Raw genomic sequence first — 17,597 nt, forward strand, 5'->3', positions numbered from 1 at the left:
TTCTACCATGGTTTTTTCCGTCATGGACGACCCAAAGAATGTCATGCAGTTGCGTCTCCGGCCCGCCCAGGACGAAAAGCCCATTTTCTGTCATGATTTTTTGCCATAGAAGTAGAAGCCCACCAAATCTATGATGATACCGGGTTTTGTCACAATTATCGTCATAGAAGTGTCATATGTATGACAGAAAAAATTTCGTTCGGCCCAAAATGTCACGGATGTGTGTTTTTTTGTAGTGATGCCTATGGTTAGGAAACTTAACTATCTTTGATTAACGAGCTAGTCAAGTAGATGCATACTAGGGACACTCAGTTTTTTCTATGTATTCACACATGTACTAAGTTTCTGGTTAATACAATTCTAGCATGAATAATAAACATTTATCATGATATAAGGAAATATAAGTAACAACTTTATTATTGCCTCTAGGGCATATTTCCTTCAGTAGCGTGCCAACGACGATCACATTGAATCTGGAACCATTTTCCACACGCATCGTCACCTCATTCTTAGCCAATCTTCGTTTAATCCGTAGCCCCTGTTTTGAGTTGCAAATATGAGCAACAGAACTAGTATCAAATACCCAGGCACTACTACGAGCATTAGTATGGTACACATCAATAACATGTATATCAAATATACCTTTCACTTTGCCATCCTTCTCATCCGCAAAATACTTGGGGCAGTTCCACTTCAATTGACCAGTCCCTTTGTAGTAGAAGCACTCAGTTTCAGGATTAGGTCCAGACTTGGGCTTCTTCCCTTGAGCAACAACTTTCTTGCTATTCTTCTTGAAGTTCCCCTTCTTCCCTTTGCCCTTTTTCTTGAAACTAGTGGTCTTGTTAACCATCAACATGTGACACTCCTTCTTGATTTCTACCTCTGCAACCTTCAGCATCACGAAGAGCCCGGGAATTGTCTCTTCCATCCCTTGCATATTATAGTTCATCACAAAGCCTTTATAGCTTGGTGGCAGTGATTGAAGAACTCTGCCAATGACACTATCACCAGGAAGATTAACTCCCAGCTGAGCCAAGTGGTTATGGTACCCAGACATTCTGAGTGTGTGTTTACTGACAAAACTATTCTCCTCCATTTTGCAGTTGTAGAACTTGTTGGAGACTTCATATCTCTCAACTCGAGAATTTGCTTGAAATATTAACTTCAACTCCTCGAACATCTCATATGATCCATGACATTCAAAACATCTTTGAAGTCCCAATTCTAAGCCACACTAAACTATCAAGTAGTCATCAGTTTTGCTCTGCCAGACGTTCATAATGTATGGAGTTGCTCCTGCAGCGGGTCTTGCACCTAGCGGTGCTTCCAGGACATAACTCTTCTGTGCACTAATGAGGATAGTCCTCAAGTTACGGACCCAGTCCATGTAGTTGCTACCATCATCTTTCAACTTAGATTTCTCTAGGAACGCATTAAAATTCAAGGGAACGGTAGCACGGACCATTGTTGTCGTCTCGCCAATTATTGCTTCTACGACTATTGCTACCGCTTAGTGATAAAGTAAAGCAATTACATGGCGATTGCATTTCATACAATAAAGCGACAACCATAAGGCTCCTGCCAGTTGCCAATAACTTTTACAAAACATGATTATCTCATACAACAATTTATATCTCATCATGTCATGACCATATCACATCACAACATGCCTTGCAAAAACAAGTTAGACGTCCTCTACTTTGTTGTTGCAAGTTTTACGTGGCTGCTACGGGCTTCTAGCAAGAACCTTTCTTACCTACGCATCAAAACCACAACGATTTTTCTTCAAGCATGTTGTTTTGACCTTCAACAAGGACCGGCCATAGTCAAACTCGATTCAACTACAGTTGGACAAACAAACACCCATCAGCCACCTATGTGCAAAGCACGTTGGTAGAACTAGTCTCATGAACGCGGTCAAGTAATGTCGGTCCGGGCCGCTTCATCCAACAATACCGCCGAATCAAAGTAAGACGTTGGTGGTAAGCAGTATGACTATTATCGCTCACAACTCTTTGTGTTTTACTCGTGCATATCATCTACGCATAGACCTCGCTCGGATGCCACTGTTGGGGAAGGTAGCATGCAATTTCCAAAAAATTCCTATGATCATGTGATATGTCTCCAACGTATCTATAATTTTTGATTGTTTCATGCTATTATATTATCTCTTTTGGATGTTAATGGGCTTTATTTTACACTTTTATATTGTTTTTGGGACTAACCTATTAACTGGAGGCCCAGCCCAAATTGTTGTTTTTTTGCGTATTTCAGTGTTTCGTAGAAAAGGAATATCAAACGGAGTCCAAACGAAATGAAACCTTCGGGAACGCGATCTTTGGAACAAGCGTGATCCAAAGGACTTGGAGTGGACGTCAAGAAACGAACAAGGCTATCAGGAGGCAGAGGGTGCGCCCTCCCCCCTGGTGGCTCAATCGACCTACTTCTTCCTCCTATATATGTTCACATACCCCGCAAACATCCAGGAGCACCACGAAACCCTATTTACACTGCCGCAACCTTCTGTACCCAAGAGATCCCATCTTGGGGCCTTTTCCGGAGCTCCGCCAAAGGGGGCATTGATCATGAGGGCCTCTACATCAACTCCATGGCCCCTTCGATGATGTGTGAGTCGTTTACCTCAGACCTTCGGGTCCATAGATAGTAGCTAGATGGCTTCTTCTCTGTCTTTGGATCTCAATACAAAGTTCTCCTCGATTCTCTTGGAGATCTATTCGATGTAACCTTCTTTTGCAGTGTGTTTGTCGAGATCCGGTGAATTGTGGGTTTATGATCAAGTCTATCTATGAACAATATTTCAATCTTCTCTGAATTCTCTTATGTATGATTGGTTTATCTTTGCAAGTCTCTTTGAATTATCAGTTTGGTTTGTCCTACAAGATTGATCTTTCTTGCAATGGGAGAAGTGCTTAGATTTGGGTTCAATCTTGCTGTGCTCGATCCCAGTGACAAAAAGGGAAACGACACGTATTGTATTGTTGCCATCGAGGATAAAAAGATGGGGTTTACATCATATTGCATGAGTTTATCCCTCTACATCATGTCATCTTGCTTAAGGCATTACTCTGTTCTTATGAACTTAATACTCTAGATGCATGCTGGATAGCGGTCGATGTGTGGAGTAATAGTACTAGATGCAGGCAGGAGTCGGTCTACTTGTCACAGACGTGATGCCTATATAACATGATCATGCCTAGATATTCTCATAATTATTCGCTTTTCTATCAATTGCTCGATAGTAATTTGTTCACCCACCGTAATACTTATGCTATCTTGAGAGAAGCCACTAGTGAAACCTATGGCCCCTGGGTCTATTTTCCATCATACAAGTCTCCAATCTATTTTATTTTGCAATCTTTACTTTCAATCTATATCATAAAAATACCAAAAATATTTATCTTATTATTATCATCTCTATTAGATCTCATTCTTGCAAATGGCCGCGAAGGGATTGACAACCCCTTTATCATGTTTGTTGCGAGGTTCTTATTTGTTTGTGTAGGTATGAGGTGACTCGCGCATGGTATCCTACTGGATTGATACCTTGGTTCTCAAAAACTGAGGGAAATACTTACGCTACTCTGATGCATCACCCTTTCCTCTTCAAGGGAAAACCAACGCAGTGCTCAAGAAGTAGCAAAAAGGATTTCTGGCACCGTTACGGGGGAGATCTACGCCAAGTCAAGACATACCAAGTACCCATCACAACTCTTATCCTTTGCATTACATTATTTTCCATTTGCCTCTCATTTTCCTCTCCCCCACTTCACCCTTGCCGTTTTATTCGCCCTCTTTTCCGTTCGCCTCTTTTTCCTTCCTACCTTCTGTGTGCTCGTTCCTTTTGCAATTTGTTTCCATCATGCCTGAAACTTGGTAGGTTATCATTGATAGGGATAATAATATGGAAAACATTGATGCTATTGATGATCCTCTTGAAAATCCTATTATTTTGCACACTAAAAGTTTCCTATTGGTAGCGGCAATATTATTCGGAAGGGAGTTATTCAAGATTTCTTTACTTGTGCCGGTGCTTTGCCCACCATGAGTGGATCTATCCTTCATAAAACTAGTAGTCTTGCAGATGCTATATCTTTTCTCATAGTTGAACTCGAAAGACAATTTTTACATGTACATCCTTCCATACAAAGGATTTTCCTAGAATTTTCTAATATTGAGCATTGTTCTGTTAAGCGAGCAGCAACCATCTTTTTAGCTCATGAGTTCAGATTTATAATAAAAGAAGCCAATGAAATTTTTGCGCATTATAGGGTGGATGCTGGCCGTCCTCCCATAGAAGCAATCCTTTTCTATCAAGAAGACATTATGCGTTTACGATCTTTAGATCATGTTGCTTTGTAGCGACCCGACCTCAAACGGTCAAGTCTCTGTGCTTCAGTGTCATCCCTGGATCGGTAATGCTGACACACACAGTACTCGAAGGATTTATAACAGAGTAGCAATCACACACTTATTACATCGAATGTCTCAAGAGAGAACTTATTACAATAAATATGGCTTAAGGCCATCTAATACGATAACAGCGGAAGGCTTGAAAGGTAAAGTGAGTCCATCAACTCCAAAGGCATAGCTGAGTGCATGACAAATGACCTATCGCGTCTTACTCCTCGTCTGAAAAGTCTGCAACATAATACGTTGCAGCCCGAAAACGGGTCAGCACATGGAATATGCTGGCAATGTAACACAGTAGAGCGATGAATAGATAAATGCTAACACTATATGCATATATGGCTGGTGGAGGCTCTATGGTTATATGGTTTTTGCGAAAAGCTAATTTTTTCCTACAACAAAGGAATAAATTTTTATTTAACTATCATGGTAGTTGAAACATTGAGAATGGTACCCCCATCTCAATCCCAATTAAAAGTAATTATCAACCCAACAAATAAGTTTAGAGTGATGAGATATAGTAGGATAATCCAAGTAGTAGATACTCAAGTTTCCATAACCGGGGACACGACTAACCATGATTAGTTTATACACTCTCTGCAAAGGTTTGCGCACTTTTCCCCACAAGACTCGATCTCCTCCATTGGATTGCTTGCACTACGTGGTGTTTGAGAAACGGATGACGGAGACACAGTCTTTTAGAAGCATTAACTCTTTACTCCGGGTGGACAGTTACACCTACTTTCCCTCTGCATGTGCTAGCCCACCACTGAAAGAGGTCACACAACATACTCAACTATGCCAGAGCCCATAATGGCTTGTGGCTGCACAGGGAAGTTTCTAGCATGAATAATCTCATGATCCCTTTGAGCCTGGGTGGCGGACCATAGGAGGATCGCGTGGTATATCCCCAGGATCTCCTTGACAACACCCGTATATCCCCAGGTGCCCAAACAAGAAATCCACCCAGATGTGTATTAAAGTTGCCACCTTAATTTGAACCATTAATTAACAATCTCACATATGTCATGGATTTCTCAAGCCCAAACCACATCTACGAGCATAGCATGGCAATATAAGCATAACGTAGAAGTAACTCCCAGGGTTTGATAATAAAACAGGTAATAGGTTATACCTCATCATCTACTTCCCAATACCCATAAGTTAATCACATCCTAATCATGCAATGTTTGAGGATTAGAACTAATGCATAAAAACTGGGTATGAAAGAAGTATGATCAAAGTGTTACTTGCCTTGCTGACGATCTGCAAATCCTAAAGACTCGTAGTAGCACGCTTCGCACTCCGGGTGTTCTATCGCAAAAAACAATAGCATACATAAGCAATCAAGCAAATATGCACTGGTAAATCTCAAATAAGAAGATCTAATCAGAAAGTTCAACTTAAGAACTCCGGTTTGCAAAAAGTATCAAATCAAACGAAGCAACGAAACTCAAACTGCGAAAGAAACAGGATCCGATTACTAATCTGGACTAATGTCAAATTTTACAGTGCCAAAATATTGTTCAAGTTGGTTAAACGGAAAGAGGGCTTCGAGATGAAGATCTAGGCGCTTGAATCGCCTGATTCTGATAAACGAGCGAAAAGATATGCTAGATCGAAAATTAGGGCAGAGATCGCGATCGAAAATAATCGTGGAAAAACCCTGGAAAAAGAAAAACTGACGAACAAGCTAGTGAATGAACGTTCACTGTCTGTGACTAACGGGTGAAAACTGTTCGTTAAAACAAACGTACTAACAAGCGTTCGCTAAGTAACTAATCCGGGAAAATAAAACCGATCTAAGAAAAAAATAACAGAGGGTTTCTAAAAAACAATACGGTTTTCTAAAGAAAACCAGCGGCTACCTCGGGATGCATGACGGCGGCGGCGGCAACTCCGACGAGCGGCGTCGGCGAGCGGCGACGCGAAGGCACACGGATCGAGGCGCGGCGTCAGCGGATAGGGTTTGCAGGCGCGGACGCTGGTGGGCTGGGGGGCTCGGGGGCACGGCATATAAGGAGGCCGGCTGGGTGGAGTCCAGGCCGGGTATGGCCCGAAGTCGGTTCCCCTTTTTTAAAAAAATTATTCCACGTAGAAAACAAAGAAAAAAATACTAAACGGGCTCCAAAAATCCCGAAATAAATTTTCCCTGTCCTCTAAAAATAAGCCGGACAAGGTGAACATTTATTTGGGCCTATAATGCAATTTCGAAAAACACATATTTTTCCTAATTCAAATAAAATTGCAATAAAATCCAAATAAAATATGCAAATTGATTTTAATATTCTTCCTCTAATATTTCATTTATTTTGGAGAAGTCATATTATCTCCGCTCATATATTTTGGTATGAAATATTTTCGAAGAGAAAATTTATTAAAACCAAAGTGATCCTTGTTTCCATATTTGATAAATTCAAATGTGCAAACGGTGAAATCCCCCAACTCTCTGTGAGGGTCCTTGAGTGGCTTAGAATTTCGAGGATCACGGGAGTCAAAATGCACAAAATATGATATGCATGAATGACCTATGTATAACATTCCAAATTGAAAATTTGGGATGTTACAAACCTACCCCCCCCCCCCTTAAGATGAATCTCGTCCTCAAGATTTGGGTTGGCTAGAAAATAGGTGTGGATGGTCTTTCCATAGATCATCCTCTCGTTCCGAAGTAGCTTCATCCTCGGTATGATGGCTCCACTGAACTTTGCAAAACTTGATAACCTTGTTGCGAGTAACTCGACTGGAAAACTCAAGAATCTTGACAGGTTTCTCCTCGTAGGTCAAATCACTATCCAACTATATTGCTTCTAGTGGCACTTTATCTCTCATAGGGATATCGGCCATCCCTGCATGGCAATTCTTCAACTGGGAAACATGAAACACATCATGAACTCCCGACAATCCTTCGGGTAACTCCAACTTGTAGGCTACCTCTCCCATGCGTTCCAAATCATGGTACGGTCCCACAAATCTCGGTGCTAACTATCCTTTAACTCCAAATCGTTTAACTCCTCGAAGTGGTGACACTCTCAGATACGCTCTATCTCCGATTTCATAGACTACCTCCTTGTGTTTTGAGTCTGCATAACTCTTCTGTCTTGACTGTGCTATCTTTAGTCTATCTCGAATTAATTTAACCTTCTCTTCGGACTCCTTAATCAAATTGGGTCCAAACAGCTGTCGGTCTCCAACCTCGTCCCACATCAACGGTGTTCTGCACCTTCTTCCATACAGGGCCTCGAACGGTGCCATCTTTAAACTGGCCTGGTAGCTATTGTTGTATGAGAACTCTGCATAGGGCAAATTATCATCCCAACTAGATCCATAGTCCAGTGCACAAGCTCTCAGCATGTCCTCCAGAATCTGATTGACTCTCTCTGTTTGTCCATCTGTCTGCGGGTGAAAAGCTGTACTAAACTCCAGCCTGGTTCCCGAAGTCTGACGTAACTGGTGCCAAAACTTTGAAGTAAAATGTGTTCCTCTACCTGATACGATGGTCCCTGGAACTCCGTGCAGACATACGATACTGGTCATATATATCTTGGCCAACTTCGCACTCGTATAAGTGGTTTTCACTGGGATAAAGTGAGCTACTTTGGTCAAGCGGTCCACTACTACCCAGATAGAATCATATCCCGATCGGGTCCTAGGTAATCCGGTGATAAAATCCATGCCAAGTTTATCCCACTTCCATTTGGGTATCGGGATAGGCTGCAGTAGTCATGCTGGCTTCTGATGTTCTGCCTTCACTCTCCGACATACATCACATACGGCTACATACTCGGCAATATCCTTCTTCATTCCAGTCCACCAGAAACGCTCCTTCAAATCCAAATACATCTTGGTGTTTCCGGGGTGTATCGAGTATGGTGAGTCATGAGCTTCTTGTAATATCAACTTCCTAATCTCGGCATTATTGGGCACAGAAATATGGTCTTTGAACCACAAGGTGTCGTGCTCATCCTCACGAAAACCTTTGGCTTTCCCTTCGCTCATCTTCTCCTTTATCTCAGCAATTTCTTTGTCATCCTTCTGAGCTTCTCGAATTTTTCCCAACAATGTCGACTGCACTTCCATGGTTGTAACAAAACCTTTAGGAACTATCTCCAAACGAAGTTCCCTGAGATCCTCTGCTAAATCCTTCGGCATTCCTTCGCTTACGAGGGTGTTGACGTAAGTCTTCCGGCTCAAGGCGTCTGCTACAACATTGGCCTTGCCTGGATGATAGTGCAACTTCATATCATAATATTTTATAAGCTCCAACCATCTCCTTTGCCTGAGGTTCAACTCCTTCTGGGTGAAAATGTACTTCAAACTCTTATGATCCATGTACACATCACAATGATTTCCAATAAGAAAATGTCTCCAGGTCTTAAGCACATGCACTACCGCTGCTAACTCCAAATCATGTGTGGCATAATTCATTTCGTGCGGTTTAAGTTGTCGTGAGGCATACGAAACAACTCTTCCGTCTTGCATAAGTACTCCTCCAGGTCCTAAGCGAGAGGTGTTGCAATACACTTGGAAATCCTTGCATATATCCGGCAGAATCAGCACTGGGGTTGTAGTCAAACGTTTCTTTAGCTCCTGGAAACTTGCTTCACATTCCTCAGTCCAATGGAACTTGGTGTCCTTCTTCAACAACATCGTCATAGGCTTCACAATCTTAGAGAAATTTTCAATGAATCTCCAATAGTATCCCGCGAGTCCAAGAAAACTGTGGATCTCTCCAATTGAGGTGGGTTCCAACCACTCAGTGACTGATTTCACCTTGGTAGGGTCCACTGTTATACCTTCTCCTGATATAACATGTCCAAGAAATCCAACTTCCTTCAACCAAAACTCACATTTGCTAAACTTGGCATATAACTGATGTTCTCTGAGCTTCTCGAGAATTAAACGCAAATGCTCCTTATGTTCCTCCTCATTCTTTGAGTATACCAAGATATCATCTATGAAAACCACGACAAACTTATCTAAGAACTCCATGAACACTTTGTTCATCATACTGATGAAATAGGCGGGGCGTTAGTCAATCCAAATGACATAACCATATACTCATATAGCCCATACCTTGTGGTGAACATTGTCTTCGGTATATCCTTTTCTCGAATCTTCAACTGGTGGTAACCTGATCACAGGTCGAGCTTCGAAAACACCTTTGCTCCTTGCAGCTGGTCAAACAAATCATTGATCATCGGCAGTGGGTACTTATTCTTGATCGTTACATCATTCAAGGCCCGAGAATCAACAACCATTCTAAGGGATTTATCCTTCTTCTCAACCAAGAGCACTGGGTCTCCCCATGGTGATGAACTTCGTCGAATGTAACCTTTCTCCAATAACTCCTTAATCTGTTTCTTGATCTCCTCCAGATCATTTGCGGGCATCCGGTATGGTCCCTTTGATATTGGCCCGGTGCCTGGCAATAGCTCTATCAAAAACTCTATGTATTGATCTGGCGGCATGCCTGGTAACTCCTCTAGAAATACATACGGGTAATCCTTTACGACAGGCACTTCCTCCTAAACAACTCCCGTGAGAGTATGTACTTGGGTTCTCCTTGGCGAATGCCTAGAAACATACTTGATCCTTTTTTCCTTCGGGGTGGTAAGCAGAATTGACTTACTCGTGCAATCGATGTTTCCCCCATACATCGATAGCCAATCCATTCCCAGTATCACATCCAGTCCTTGTGACTCCAACATTATCAGGTCTGAGGGGAAAACATATCTTCCAATGGTCAATGGCATCTGAAAACATCCTTGACTTGCCATATACTCAGCTCCTGGTGAACTTAATAACATGGGTGTCCTAAGTACCTTAGTGGGCAACTTATACTTATCCACAAATCCCCTTGATATGTATGAATGCGATGCACCAGTATCGAAAAGAACAATTGCAGTAAAAGACTTAACCAAAAACTTACCGATAACTGCATCTGGCTGCTCCTCAACTTCCTCCACGTTCACGTGGTTCACTTGTCCTCTGTTGAAAGGGTTGGGCTTCTTCCCAGCGCTTCCATTGCCATTGTCATTCTTCAATTCTGGACAATCGTTGGCGTAGTGCCCAGTCTTCCCGCACTTGAAACAAGTAATGTGACTTTGATCCTTCTTGGCGGGTGTGGCTTAGTTAGAGCGGTTCTGATTGCTACTTGCTCCATTCCCATTCCCATTTCTTGGGCCATTATGATTATGCGAACTTCCTCCATTGTGGGTGTGGCCTCCATGGTTATGGACAAGTCCTCCCGAGTTCGGGGTGAGACGGGGCTTTTGCTGAGCTCCAGAGTTGTACTTTCCTTGTCCATACTTCCTCTTGTGGCTCTCTATCTGCTGCTGCTTCCCTTCAATCATAAGAGCCTTGTCTACCAACTCCTGGTAGTTGTTGAATGTTGCCACCATCAACTGCATTCTCATCTCATCATTCAGCCCCTCCATAAACTTCTCCTGCTTCGCGGCATCTGTGGCCACATCATCAGGGGCATAACGAGATAGCTTACTAAACTCATCTACGTACTCAGCCACAGTACGATATCCCTGGCGCAAGTTGCGACACTCATGCTTCTTCATGCTCATAGCTCCAGTGGATATGTGGGCTGTGTGGAATGCTTGCTGAAACTGCTCCCAAGTGACATTGGCTATAGGAAAAGTGGCTGTGTAATTCTCCCACCATGCGACTGCTGGTCCATCCAATTGGTGTGCGGCAAAACGCACCTTCTCCGCATCTGTGCACCCTGCGGTGGTCAACTCCCTTCCTATCATGTGCAACTAATCATCAGCAACTATGGGATCGGTGCTACTGGAAAACACCGGTGGTTGCAGCCTCAGAAAATGGGCTAAGTTGTCAAATGGAGGTGGTGGCGGTGGGTTATTGTTGTTGTTGTTGTTGTTGTTGTTGTTGCCTTGGTTCTGAACTAACAACTGCATCAATGTATTCTGCTGCTGGATCAACTGAGTGAGCTCCGGTGGGAAAGCAAAACCGGGGTCACGTCTTGGAGGCATCTGATAGGTTTAGAGGGAAGAGTTTAGAATAGAATGAGGTCTAGTGAGATAGCACTACCCATATGCACATGAGACAAACACAAGCATATCATATCACTCAATCAATCAGAACCTCGGGATGCGTGACAGCGGCGGCGGCGGCAACACCGGCGAGCGGCGTCCGGCGAGCAGCGGCGACGGCGAGCGGCGGCGCGTGGATCAAGGCATGGCATCGGCGGCTAGGGTTTGCGGGTGCGGGCGCTGGTGTGCTGGGGGGCTCGGGGGCACTGCTTATAGGGAGGCCGGCCGGGTGGAGTCCAGGCCGGGTATGGCCCGAAATCGATTCCCCTTTTTTCTAAAAAAAATTATTCCACACAGAAAAACAAAGAAAAGAAATACTAAACGGACTCCAAAAATACCGAAATAAATTTTACCCATCCTCTAAAAATAAGTCGGACAAGGTGAACATTTATTTGGGCCTATAATGCAATTTTGAAAAACACATATTTTCCTATTTCAAATAAAATTGCAATAAAATCAAAATAAAATATGCAAATTGATTTTAATATTATTCCTCCAATGTTTCATTTATTTTGAAGAAGTCATATTATCTCCTCTCATATATTTTTGTATGAAATATTTTTGGAGAGAAAATTTATTAAAACCAAAGTGATCCTTGTTTCCATATTTGATAAATTCAAATATGCAAACGGTGAAATCCCCCAACTCTCTCTGAGGTTCCTTGAGTTGCTTAGAATTTCGAGGATCGCGGGAGTCGAAATGCACAAAATATGATATGCATGAATAACCTATGTATAACATTCCAAATTGAAAATTTGGAATGTTACATGCTTTTAATGAAAACTTTAGAAAAAAGGTTCCTACCGATGCTCTTGTTAATAGGATCTCTCAACTTAATGATAATTTTGCCATCCAAAACAAAGGGCTAGGTTTTTCCCTTCAACAAAGGCTCATGGCTTTTTGCCAAAAGAATGCTTATAATGATGAATTGATTGTGCAATATGAGGGGCCAAAGGAGGAACCAACACCTCCCGAGCTTGATCTTGGGGACTTTTGTCCCATTAAATTTAGCCCATTTGATTACTTTTGCTTGCCACAAAGGAATATTGCTGCTGAACGTAGGGAGTATGAGATGAGCTTTCGCGATTTAACTTATCATTATCATGGCAATACCTAGATCTATCTTCGCTTTTATCCCTAGCTAGGGGCGTTAAACGATAGCGCTTGTTGGGAGGCAACCCAATTTTATTTTTATTCCTTGATTTTTGTCCCTGTTTAGTAATAAATAATTTATCTAGCCTCTGTTTTGGTTGTGTTTTTTGTGTTTAATTAGTGTTTGTGCCAAGTAGAACCGTTGGGAAGACTTGGGGAAAGTCTTTTTGATCTTGCTGTAAAAAATAGAAACTTTAGCGCTCACGAGAATTGCTGCCATTGTTTTACTGGAGAGTGATATTTAGTTAATTCTTTTTGCATATGATTAATTTATAAATTCCTCACGTCCAGAAATTTATTTTAGAATTTTTGGGGTTCCAAAAGTATTTGGAACCTACAGATTACTATAGACTGTTCTGTTTTTGACAGATTCTGTTTTTCGTGTGTTGTTTGCTTATTTTGATGAATCTATGGCTAGTGATAGAGTTTCTAAACCACAAAAAAGTTGTAATACAGTAGGTTTAACACCAATATAAATAAAGAATGAGTTCATTACAGTACCTTGAAGTGGTGGTTTGTTTTCTTTTACTAACGGAGCTCACGGAGATTTTCTTTTAAGTTTTGTGTTGTGAAGTTTTCAAGTTTTGGGTAAAGATTTGATGGATTATGGAACAAGGAGTGGAAAGAGCCTAAGCTTGGGGATGCCCAAGGCACCCCAATGTAAAATCCAAGGACACCAAAAATCCTAAGCTTGGGGATGCCCCGGAAGGCATCCCCTCTTTCGTCTTCGTCCATCGGTTACTTTATTTGGAGCTATATTTTTATTCGCCACATGATATGTGTTTTGCTTGGAGAGTCTTGTATGATTTGAGTCTTTGCTTTTTAGTTTACCACAATCATCCTTGCTTTACACACCTTTTGGGAGAGACACACATGAATTGGAATTTATTAGAATACTCTATGTGCTTCACTTATATGTTTTGAGTTGTATAGTTTTTGCTCTAGTGCTTCGCTTATATCTTTTAGAGCACGGCGGTGGTTCTATTTTATAGAAACAATTGATCTCACATACTTCACTTATATCATTTTGAGAGTCCTTTAGAACAGCATGGTAATTAACTTTGGTTATAAATTTTAAATGCTAAGAGAAGTTGGATGCTTGATAGATGGTTTTGAGATATAAAGGTGGTAATATTAGAGGTGTGCTAGTTGAGTAATTGTGAAATTGATGAATACTTGTGTTGAAGTTGGCAAGTCTCGTAGCATGCACGTATGGTAAACGTTATGTGACAAATTTGAATCATGGGGTGTTCTTTGATTGCTTTCCTTATGAGTGGTGGTCAGGGACGAGCAATGGTCTTTTCCTATCAATCTATCCCCCTAGGAGCATGCGCGTAGTGCTTGGTTTTGATGACTTGTAGATTTTTGCAATAAGTATGTGAGTTATTTATGACTAATGTTGAGTCCATGGATTATACACACTCTCACCCTTCCATCATTGCTAGCCTCTTCGGTACCGTGCATTGCCCTTTCTCACCTTGAGAGTTGGTGCAAACTTCGCCAGTGCATCCAAACCCCGTGATATGATACGCTCTATCACACATAAGCCTCCTTATATCTTCCTCAAAACAGCCACCATACCTACCTATTATGGCATTTCCATAGCCATTCCGAGATATATTGCCATGCAACTTTCCACCGTTCCATTTATTATGACACGCATCATCATTGTCATATTGCTTTGCATGATCATGTAGTTGACATCGTATTTGTGGCAAAGCCACCGTTCATAATTTTTTCATACATGTCACTCTTGATTCATCGCAATCCCGGTACACCGCCGGAGGCATTCACATAGAGTCATATTTTGTTCTAAGTATCGAGTTGTAATTCTTGAGTTGTAAGAAAATATAAGTGTGATGATCATCATTAGAGCATTGTCCCATGTGAGGAAAGGATGATGGAGACTATGATTCCCCCACAAGTCGGGATGAGACTCCGGACAAAAAAAAGAGAAAAGAGGCCAAAATAAAAAAAGAAGGCCCAAATAAAAAAGAAGAAAGAAAAAATGAGAGAAAAAGAGAGAAGGGACAATGTTACTATCCTTTTTCCACACGTGTGCTTCAAAGTAGAACCATGATCTTCATGATAGAGAGTCTCTTATTTTTTCACTTTCATATACAAGTGGGAATTTTTCATTATAGAAATTGGCTTGTATATTCCAAAGATGGGCTTCCTCAAATGCCCTAGGTCATCGTGAGCAAGCGAGTTGGATGCACACCCACTTAGTTTCTTTGATGAGTTTTCATATATTTATAGCTCTAGTGCATCTATTGCATGGCAATCCCTACTCCTTGCATTGACATCAATCGGTGGGCATCTCCATAGCCCATTGATTAGCCGCATCAATGTGATACTTTCTCCCTTTTTGTCTTCTCACACAACCTCAATCATCATATTCTATTTCACCCATAGTGCTATGTCCATGGCTCGTGCTCATATATTGTGTAAAAGTTGAAAGAGTTTGAAAAGGCTAAGTATGAAACAATTGCTTGGCTTGTCATCGGGGTTGTGCTTGATGACAGCATTTTGTGTGACGAAAATGAAGCATGGCCAAACTATATGACTTTGTAGGGATAAGTTTTCTTTGGCTATGGTATTTTGATAAGACATAATTGCTTGATTAACATACTTGGAGTATTATTATTTTTATGTCAACAATAAACTTTTATCTTGAATCTTTCGGATCTGAACATTCATGCCACAATAGAGAAAAATACATTGAAGAATATTCTAGAAAGCATTCCACATCAAAAATTCTGTTTTTATCATTTACCTACTCGAGGAAGAGCAAGAATTAAGCTTGGGTTTGCTTGATATGTCTCCAACGTATCTATAATTTTTTATTTTTCCATGCTATTATATTATCTGTTTTGGATGTTAATGGGCTTTATTTTACAATTCTGTATTATTTTTGGGACTAACCTATTAACCGGAGGCCCAGCCCAAATTGTTGTTTTTTGCCTATTTTAGTGTTTCGTAGAAAAGGAATATCAAACGGAGTCCAAATGGAATGAAACCTTCAGGGACATGATTTTTGGAACAAACGTGATCCAGAGGACTTGGAGTGGACGTCAAGAAACGAACGAGGCGGCCACGAGGCAGGGGGCGCGCCTACCCCCATGGGCGCGCCCACCCCCTCGTGGGCCCCTTTTGGCTCAACCGACCTACTTCTTCCTCCTATATATGTTCACATACCCCGCAAACATCCAGGAGCACCACGAAACCCTATTTCCACCACCGCAACCTTCTGTACCCAAGAGATCCCATCTTGGGGCCTTTTCCAGAGCTCCGCTGGAGGGGCATTGATCACGGAGGGCCTCTACATCAACTCCATGGCCCCTCCGATGATGTGTGAGTAGTTTACCACAGACCTTCGGGTCCATAGCTAGTAGCGAGATGGCTTCTTCTCTCTCTTTGGATCTCAATACAAACTTCTCCTTGATTCTCTTGAAGATCTATTCGATGTAACCTTCTTTTGAGGTGTGTTTGTCGAGATCTGATGAATTGCGGGTTTATGATCAAATCTATCTAGGAACAATATTTGAATCTTCTCTGAATTCTTTTATGTATGATTAGTTTATCTTTGCAAGTCTCTTCGAATTATCTGTTTGGTTTGGCCTACTAGATTGATCTTTCTTGCAATGGGAGAAGTGCTTAGCTTTGGGTTCAATCTTGCGGTGCTCGATCCCAGTGGCAGAAAGGGAAACGACACGTGTTGTATTGTTGCTATCGAGGAAAAAAGATGGGGTTTACATCATAATGCATGAGTTTATCCCTCTACATCATGTCATCTTGCTTAAGGTGTTACTATGTTCTTATGAACTTAATACTCTAGATGCATGCTAGATAGCGGTCGATGTGTGGAGTAATAGTACTAGATGCAGGCAGGAGTCGGTCTACTTGTCATGGACGTGATGCCTATATACATGATCATGCCTAGATATTCTCATAATTATTCGATTTTCTATCAATTGCTCGACAGTAATTAGTTCACCCATCGTAATACTTATGCTATGTTGAGAGGAGCCACTAGTGAAACTTATGGCCCCCGGGACTATTTTCCATCATACAAGTTTCCAATCTATTTTATTTTGCAATCTTTACTTTCAATCTATATCATAAAAATACCAAAAATATTTATCTTATTATTATCATCTCTATCAGATCTCACTCTTGCAAGTGGCCGTGAAGGGATTGACAACCCCTTTATCATGTTGGTTGCGAGGTTCTTATTTGTTTGTGTAGGTACGAGGTGACTCGCGCGTGGTCTCCTACTGGATTGATACCTTGGTTCTCAAAAACTAAGGGAAATACTTACGCTGCTTTACTGCATCACCCTTTCCTCTTCAAGGGAAAACCAACGTAGTGCTCAAGAGGTAGCATCATGCAAGATCTATCTAGGAGATGCATAGCAAAGATAGGCGAGAGTGTGTCCATGTACCCTCGTAGAGCGAAAGCGGAAGCGTTAGGTTAATGCGGTTGATGTAGTCGAACGTCTTCATGATCCAACCGATCCAAGTACTGAACGTATGGCACCTCCGTGTTCAACACGTTCAGCTTGATGACGTCCCTCGAACTCTTGATCCAGTAGAGGGTCGAGGGAGTTTTCTGTCAGCACGACGGCATGGTGACGGTGATAGTGATATGATTCGCGCAGGGCTTCGCCTAAGCACTACGACAATATGACCGGAGGAGTAAACTGTGGAGGGGGCACCGCACACGGCTAGGAGATTTCTTGGTGTGTCTTTGGGGTGCCCCCGCCCCCGTATATAAAGGGGGGAGGAGGAGGCCGGCGGCCAGGAGGGGCGCGCCAAGGGGGTAGTCCTACTTGGACTCCTAGTCCAAGTAGGATTCGCCCCCCCCCCTTTCCTTTCTCCACTTGAGGGAATAGGAAGGAGAGGGAGAGGGAAAGGGAAGGGGGGTCGCGCGCCCTCCTCCTTGTCCTATTCG

Source organism: Triticum dicoccoides, chromosome 4A (genome assembly GCF_002162155.2).
Source record: "Triticum dicoccoides isolate Atlit2015 ecotype Zavitan chromosome 4A, WEW_v2.0, whole genome shotgun sequence".
Lineage (NCBI taxonomy): Eukaryota > Viridiplantae > Streptophyta > Magnoliopsida > Poales > Poaceae > Triticum > Triticum dicoccoides.